Raw genomic sequence first — 9228 nt, 5'->3', positions numbered from 1 at the left:
CCCCCAATACACCTAGACATTGCATGTGCATCACACCACAATGCATAGTAACTTATTGCATTGTGTTGAAATGCGAATAAAAAAAAGTGCTTGCACTTTGAATGTGATTAGATGCGATAGACATCCCATTCAAGTGAATGGTCCGCCCTACTGCAACACACCTTCAGCATACCTGCTATGTCACATTACAGTGATGTGAACTTCGCCCAAGACATGAAGTGTATTACTGGTCAGGTCACCAGATAAAAATTATAGGGAAAAAAGGAAGCCTAATAAAAAAGTAATGCAGCCGCCACATCTAAGGTTTGGTAAACTGCAATTGATGAAAAACGTATGTTTTTTAGATACACTTTAAAAATCACATCCCTTAATCGTGTCAATTACACAAACAAGCTGTGCTAAACGCACGACTGCCGGTGTATGGTGAGAGGAAAAGTATACATGTGCCAGTACATTGCACTGTTAACTTTTTATTTTCTATCAATGAAAATGTCACACATGACACTTCATTCAGTTCTACAGCCACAGCATGATGCAAAGTGCTGGTGTCAGGGCTAGTTCCCACCAGCCTCGGTGCAAAATGCACCGGATCGCATTTCGGCCAGCTCACTTTGTTTTGGGACGGGAGGGGGCATTGCAGTGAACTCAAGCCACACCCTCCAGCCGCAATGCAATTGGCCGCAGCAGAACACATGGCACATAGGTGCCTGCATTCCGGTCCAGAAGAAAAAAAAAAGGTAGTGCTTGCAGCATTTTTATCTGATTGCACCGGACCAGAACGCAGGCACTGATGTGCCACGCATTTCGGTGCGGCCGATTGCATTGCGGCCAGAGGGCGTGGCTGTGGTGCCATTGAGTTCAATGCACGGACATTCCCCCTCCCGCCCCAAAACAAAGTGAGCTGGATGGAATGTGATCCAGTGCATTCCGTCCAGAACTGGACCTGAACGCACTGAGGCTGGTGTGAACTAGGACTGAACCCAGACTACTGAAAACAAAGCTATTACAATTGGACTGAGATGGAAAAGGGGGCCAGCGCAGCCCCAACACATCTGGTGTGACTCAATCCTTCCACATCTGTAAAATGCATCTCTGCACCTACATGGTAAAGGACCTTCAATACTGAATATATACACATTTTTATGGTACCAATTGGAAAAGTGGATTCCTAAATCATAGGAGATGTGGGCCAATTCAGAACAAAAGATAGAAACAGATACACAACAATCAGACATCCAACCTGCATACAGCAATTGTGATCTCATCAAGGCAAATCGCTGTCATTCAGCTGCAGGGAAACAATAGCCATATCTTTTTCACCCCCCCCTGACTTATAATCCAGCTTGCATCTTCTACACATCTGTGTGGGTGTAACCAGGGCTCCATCCAGATCCACCGCGTCTTCTCTGCTATTGCAAATCATTTCCTATCGCTCATGTGTAAATAAATCACCCGTGAAAACACATTCCAACTATCAGGCAATCACAATGGGCTGCTCAGGTCACACAGCTGCTGCAGCACCTCTTGCCTGCCAGGAAACGTTTCCCTTTCACTCAACAAGACACATTAAAATGTAATCAGGCCAAACTCCCATGAGTGTCTTCAACTCTATGAACTGCCTTGATGTAATTAACAAGTCGCTAGTAGGACCTTGCTGCTCTATACCCGGAACGCGGCCCCCCCTCTTTTTTCCACCAAGTCTTGGCTTCCATTCAGCCAACAAAATTGTACTTTGTAATCACTGCTTGGTACAGCTAGAGCAGATATTTCGCTATTGATCGCATTCCCGTCTTCATTAACCGTTTCCTTAGGAAGAAGAAACAAGAAAAAAAAATAAAAAAATCAAGCACTTCACACATGTGCAGAATAGAACCTTGCTCCTCTTGTTTTATATTTATGTGCAATTGGTTTACTACCGGCTTTAAGAAAACAGTAAACACAACATAAAAGGGTTTATTTGTCGATTGCTTTGTGTCATCATACATACACTGACATCAAAGGAATCCTGACAATAAAACTTGTCTTTGAGTCAAATATGGGAGTGCCGGCTTAGCCAAATTTTTCCCCAAGTTCTTCTTTAAAAGAGGCACGCCCAGGAAAACATGAGCTTAGCCCTGACCCAGGCCATATTAAAAGGATTGACGGAAAAAGAAAACCCCCAAAAAACAAAACACCTAACTCACTTTCCTCCTCTTGACCCTCGACACCCATAACTTCAACACTTTGAATACTTTAACCCAGAGGCTATAGCAACATAATGGTTGCAATGGGGAGTGGTGATTTGACAGCATGGTTGCGTGACCTTCAGTGGTCAAGTGGCACAGGGACAAGGTGGGATAAAGAGTTTGTTGCGCGTTCACTCTTTCATGAAAACGTAAACCATCCCTTTAAAACTAAAAGATTTAGGCATCTCAAAACAAAACGCTATTGGTTTATCGATTCCCCCATGTATTCCAACAGCTGCGGGTTTGAATTCCCAAACAGTGACTTCTGCTAAATGGCTGCAATCAGTGTGAAGCTGACAATTTTTGGAGCAGCCAGAATGGTGGTGGTCCCGAGAGGGCACACTCTTGTAGTCAGAGCGCATGGCCAGCTTAAGCCCTTCACAGGTAGAAGTACAGACCTCCGATGTCAGCTAGCCATGAATGCAAGATACAAATGACCAAATCATTTTATAGAAGATTGCTCTCATTACCATGCATATTTATGTAGGGCCTATGGAGGGGGGACACTTGGGGGCCAAGCCAAGCTGGCCGCTCATTTCATCCCTTGTAAATGTTCAGCCAGGGGAATGTCTGTCAGAGAAATAGACATTGGATCACTCCACAAACGGCTTCACAGGCTAAGTTCATCCATGAAATCTTAACTACTAGATCACATGGAGATTACACGGAGAGGAATACATTCAGCAGGCACGGGGTTTGTACGGTTGTGCTTCGGTAATGCACGCAATATGGGGTCTGGTGCTCTGCCATTCATTCTTAAAGCAGAACTGCAGGCAAATCAAAGCTAAACCCTTGCAGTAGGCTACCTCTACACTGCAAGGGTTAAGTGCTCGTTTTGTCTAGGGAGCTAAAATAAAGTTATACTCACCCAGACTGCGATCCCAGCTGGTTCCTACACCGCTCCCTCCTGCGTCCTCACTTTCTAAACACTGTATAGAACATGACGACTCACAGGACTTTAGACTGCTGGAGTAGAGAGGGAGCGAGGCTGAAGGGACCAGTCCTAGAGCAAGCTGGAATCGTGGTTCAGGTAAGTAGAACTGTTATTTTAGCTACCTAGACAAAAAGAGTACTTAACCCTTGCAGTGTGGGGGTAGCCCTACTGCAAAGGTTAAGATTTAATTTGCCCAGGGTTCTGCTTTAATGGCACCCCAACACACCTGTACAGCAGTGCACCCCAACACATGGAAACGCAGCATTGTGCGCTGTGCAGAATTTAGTTACGAGAAATACAAGCACCTTCTCTGGCGTGTTCAGCAGTCCATGTAAATGAATGAGTGGTCTTAATACAAAGCACATCAACATACCACAACAGTGTGGATGCAACCGAACTCTCTATGATCAGTCCTGTAAAGCTAGTCACAGAGCTCTGATGGCAGCCAGGTTTTGGAATACAAACAAGGTGGTCAGGTACCTACATGAGCTTTTGGTAATCACGGGCAGCTCAATAGGCGTTATAAACCTGTGGACAGTTCCAGACTATTCATCCATAACAAGCCGAGTACATCGCAGCCATTCCGGGATGATCCCATTTATTCTGTCATCAGGAATCATACATGGCACAACGTTTTGGGCACTGTTAGACCCCATTCACACTGAGCTACATCCAAAAAAGCTTTTTTTCAGCGCACATTTTGTCGCGCTACGTAGAACGACTTTTCGCAGGGACTTCGAAGCTGCTACATTGGGCTGTAACCAATCAAAAGCGTTCTTTATGTGACATCATTCCTTCCTTCTTATATTTCTGTGCAAAAAAGTGACACTTTTGTAGCGCGACATTGAGCTACACCATTAAAAAGTCTATTGGGCCAAATCACACAAAATCCGCCGAAAAATAGGTCATGTTCCAGCGACGAGCTACAGGCGACATTGAGCTGTGAGATGTGAACGGCTCCAGTGAAATGCATTGAACAAGATACATTGAGCGACATTGAGCAATTTTGGAGCTGAAATCACGCTACAATCGCTCAGTGTGAACGGGGTCTTAGACCTTCCTCGGGCATTGGCCAGGTTTTGTAGGTATGGTTTGACCTCAAATCTTTTTTCTCAGATCAGTGCAAAGACATACATGCTCGGTTTGCACAGACGTCACACATTCTCCCAATGGAGACTGGAAGTGGCAATGGTGACACACAGCCATGTTTTACTCTTCTCACCAACAGGAAACCCACCCTGAGAAATGCCATGCAGCCATCACTAGAGTGCATGCATGTAGACAGGACGGGGCTGCAGGAAGTCAGCAGCAATGAGATGCAACAATGTTTGAAACCAAGATAAAATATTTATTTAGGAGAAAAGCCTAGCAAAGCAAGTGATTTTCAGTCAGGGTTTGCATTCACTTCAAATCAATACATTGAGGGTTGGTATGCGGCCATGTCTCAGTACAGCCTGTGTTATAGCCCATTCCCATTATATACACACAACATAGACCACCCATTGTCACCCAGGGTTCCTCCAGAGGATACCTGGGGCTCCTCCAGCTGATGCTGGTGGACCTCCCATCTGATGGTGCCTACATAAAGTAGGTTTGGGACCAACCCCACTTGCAGCATGACACCAATGATTATTATTTTTATTTTTTTTTATAGCAGTCTTTCAAGCTGGCAAGACAAGAAGTCCCACTGACGTGGCTGAAACTCACCACCACTGTAATGAGGGGGGATTCTTCTCCCCAACCACCACTGTAGTGAGGGGGGATTCTTCTCCCCAACCACCACTGTAGTGAGGGGGGATTCTTCTCCCCAACCACCACTGTAGTGAGCCCAAATGTAATGGGGGGAGACGCTTCTCACCGAGCCCCAATCTAATGGGGGAGACGCTTCTCACCGAGCCCCAATCTAATGGGGGAGACGCTTCTCACCGAGCCCCAATCTAATGGGGGAGATGCTTCTCACTGAGCCCCGAATGAATCCATAATAATAGGGTTTCTCTGACAGAGAATCATGTCCAGGCTCCCCGGATTGCTATAGAGCCAGAGAAGCATGGAAGCCGTGAATTCCACAACATCAGAGCCGGCTTCCAGTACAAAGGATTCAGCCAGACATCCACAGTGACCATCACACACAGCAGCTCGGCGCCCCGGTTCACCACACCGGCTCACCCCGGGCTCTCTCCCTCCCCGGCTCCGAACAAAAGCGGCATACATTATGGAGGATTTGTGGTGACATACACTGGGTGTGATCTCCTCTACATCGGAAGATCCGTCACATAGGTGCACACAAAGTACTCACACAGCGCCGACAGAAGAGTGGGGGAGCTCCCTCACCGTCCGGGCCGGTTCCGATTTCCACAACAAACTTTGCGAGCATTGGAAAGGAAGTGGTCCCTCCCTCGCCGACTCTCTCACCCAAAAAAAAAGTCCCAGCAGAAGGCAGCAGAGTAGTCCCGGAGAAGGGGAGGAGAGGTCTGACGGCGAGCGATCACTGAGGGCTGCAGTGGAGACACTGCCGGCCGAAAATCTGCCTCCCGCACCCTCGCTCTTGTCTACCCTCCTGTCTTGGAGCTGTCAATCAGCCCGCGTCACGTGACTCGGAGCGCTTTCCAAACCACGAGTTCCGACCAGCGGGTTTAGCAAGCCAGTGACGTCACGGGGACACGCCCCCAGTCTGGGGAGAAGCGCGGACTGTGAGCTGAGTGGTCGCGGTGCTTCTCTGTGGGTCTTGAGGACGCAGAGTATGGAGGGCTGAGGAGAGGCTATGACACTGGGGAATCACTGCATGTCATGTCTAATATCATTGCACACGTCTGTGGGCTCGTTTACACCATTTTACTCTCATAAGAACGCATGGACAACACGGGTGCAGTTAACATGCGCTTGTATGGATGCTCTCTTCCATTGACATGCATTTGACTGGTTCAAACATTTGCAATGAGATGGTTCTTTGCATTGTGGGGACATGTGGGGCCCGTGAGGGCCACTTGTCAGTACATGGCAGACCTTTCATTTGATTGGGGAGCAAAGAAGCTCATGCAGCACTATCCGAGCTTCACCTGCTTTGACCATGCACCTTTGTATGTTTCAAATCTAGATTCTTAAAGCAGGACTTTGGGGGAAAATATTAACCCTTTCAGTGGAAATACCCCTGCACTTCAAGGGTTAAGAGCTGGTTTTGGTCTAGGGAAGAAAATAAAGTTATACTCGCCCGCGCCTTGGAGCTGGCTGGCTGTGACACCGTTCCCATCGGCCTGTCGACGCAGCAGCGATTGTACGGCGTCCTTACATCCTATACACTGTTGGGGAGCAGATGTGCATGGCAACCAATCAGCTTCTCCCTTTCATTTTCAAATCTTAACTGAAGAGAGAAGCTGATTGGTTACTATGGGCAACTACTTCAGATTTTGTCTGCTCCCGTTTTGATAAATTCCCCCCAATGTGTATAGAACACAGGGCCATCCCTACCCTTTATGCTGCGGCTGCTGCTGAAGATTGCGCTGGGTGGCGGCAGGCACTGCTAATAGTGCTGGGGGGTGGCGGTGGGTGTTGCTGGGAGGGAGAGGTGCTTTGCGGTGGGACGGACGGCTGTGTTAGAGCCTTGCTGGCTGCTGCTTTCTGTGCGGTTCCCCGCCAGTTCACTGACATCACTGGTTGCCAGGAGCTTAGTGGGATGCCAGCCAGAGTGTCTGCTCAGCCCTCTGGCAACTGATGACACCAGTGAGCTAAGCGGGGAGCCGGACAGAAGCGTCACAGGTTGCCCAGCTTCACCCTTCCCCCACACACACCTGATGAGGCTGCCTCATTATAGGGACGGCCCTAATAGAATGTGATGACTCAGGGACCTTAGACTGTTGCAGTGGAGGGGGAGAGAAGCTCCAGGGAGCGGTGTAAAGGTGCCCATAAACCTTACAATTATCTGCAGATTTTCTGTGGTCAGATGGAAAAAGTGCAACAGATTGGCCCAGGTGGAGATTCCTCCATCCGCACAGTTTAATGTAGATGGAGGAATCTGTTGCACCTTTTCCATCTGACCACAGAAAATCTGCAGATAATTGTAAGGTGTATGGGCAGCTTAAGAGCAAGCCAGCTTCGAGGATCAAAGTAACTTTGTTATGTTCCCTTCTAGACCAAAACAAGCGCTTAACGCGTGCAGTGCAGGGGTAGGCCCACTGCAAAGGTTAGTAACAATTTCTCTGGAGTTCTTCTTTCACCCCTTAGTGACATAGCTTTAGAAAATGTTTTCGTTTCAGGGATCGGAGCAATTTTGCCATTTTTGCTACATGCTTGTTTATAATTTCCATCTTCCTCATGCATTGCACCTACGCATATTATATGCCGTTTTTTTAAAGGTCAAAATGGGCTTTAATTTGATGTGACATATGCAAATATAAATTCTTATTGTTTTTATTTTTTTTTAAATACAGAAAAATGCAAAAAAACGATTTGTTTTCACAGTTTTGGCAATAAGAATGTGTACATAATTAGTGTAGCTAACAGAAAGTAATTTATAATAAATTATTTTATTTGTCCTGATTTGTAGGGCAAATCATGTCTGTGATTTCAGTTTATTTTGGGAGTTATAGGTTACAAAACAAAAGTAGTTGAAATACAATTTTAGTGTGGAATAACTTGAGAATGTGGTATGTTTGTCTCCTGTCTTTAATAGCCTCCTCACCGCTTTATTTTTATTAAACATTTATTTTCCTTTTTTTTTTTTAAACTAGGGGGCACGCAGGGCTTATTTTTTTATTTTATTTACAGGGGCTTTGATACTTAGTATCTCTGAGCAGAATACAGTATTCTCCTTAGAGATACTTTGTATCAGTTTGTAACACACAGAGCCGGCTCACAGCTGCACAACACAGTGAGCTGCTGCCGACTCTGTGGCTGTCACGGCTGTGATCACAGGACTGTGACCATATAATCTGCTGTTGAGGGTCTGCCTCGGACCCCGAGGGACTCAGCAACAGCAGTAACTCAATGAGCGCTGGTCTCTTCACGGACCAGCTCTCATTGTACCGCATGTCGGGATTATCATGTTACCGGTCGTTAACTAACTGAATGATCATGATGGGATAATCCCGTCATTGGTCAGGAAGGGGTTAAGGCAAAAAAGTTACCTCTTGTAACGGGTGAAAAATGTTTACGTTTCTGTTTACTTTATAATCCATTCATTATATGCCAGATACTACTGTCAGCGGTAGACTTCAGACACTGCTGTTATGCTGCTGCTGCAGTGAACAATCCTGGCGTTTACACACCCTTTCCTCTCTTGTCCATTCACAGAACACCTTGTATTCTGTATTCAGCACTTCTTTGCTTGGGGAATTCTCACAATCTTCAACTTTTAGGGCTTGTTCACACCAAATCCAGTGCGTTCCAGCGTAGTTAGTGCCTGGAACCAGGGGCGTACCTAGAAATGACAGGGCCCCATAGCAAAGTTTTGTATGGGACCCTGTGATTTCTAGTTAATCCCACCAGATAACCCAAACAGCCCATCTGAGGGTGACCCTGCAGAGCCCACCATAGACTCTCTATGGTGGTCTCTTCAGGGTCTCAGGTGGGCGGTCAAGCCCTCTTACCTGTCTGCTCCGATCCTCTGCCCGCCTCCTTCTCCATGATCGCTTGTGGGCCCCGCCTCCTCCATCACTGGGCCCCACCTCCTCGATTGCTGGGCCCCGCTTCCTCCATCGCTGCAGATGATGGGCCCAGCCACCTCCTCCGAAGCTGCTGGATGTCACCAACTCAGCAGCCGCTGTAAGGAGGAATGTGCTGCTGCACATGTGAATAGCGGCGCGTTCCTCCTCACGGCCGCCAGTGACAGCCTGAGTTGCCATAGCGACCCTATGGGTCGCTATGGTGATTGTTACGCCACTGGTTGGAACGCACTGAATGGCATAGAGCAAGCCTCCCTGCATTCAATGGCACCAGAGCCATGCCTCCCACCCGCAGTGCAATCACCCGCACCAGAATGTGTGGCACCGCACTGCTCGCAATCCAGTGTGATCGCAAAAATACATAAATATGCAGTTTGATAGTTCTGGGACTAGTATACATGTAATTTCTTAT

General features: G+C 47.2%; 1 protein-coding gene across 1 annotated transcript in view; it reads right to left on the bottom strand.

Moving 5' to 3' along the window:
* Window positions 1–5607, bottom strand: part of FAM126A (family with sequence similarity 126 member A) — an 85074-nt gene extending 79467 nt beyond the window's left edge. The window contains exon 1 of the mRNA XM_018568870.1: window positions 5456–5607. The gene's annotated coding sequence lies outside the window, so the exon portion shown is untranslated. The remainder of the gene's footprint in view (window positions 1–5455) is intronic.
* Window positions 5608–9228: the final 3621 nt, after the last annotated feature.

The sequence above is a fragment of the Nanorana parkeri genome, unplaced genomic scaffold, assembly GCF_000935625.1.
Source record: "Nanorana parkeri isolate BGI_ZX_2015 unplaced genomic scaffold, ASM93562v1 scaffold1256, whole genome shotgun sequence".
NCBI lineage: Eukaryota > Metazoa > Chordata > Amphibia > Anura > Dicroglossidae > Nanorana > Nanorana parkeri.
Note: the sequence above shows the minus strand (reverse complement) of the source record. Positions and strands in the feature narration are given on the sequence as shown.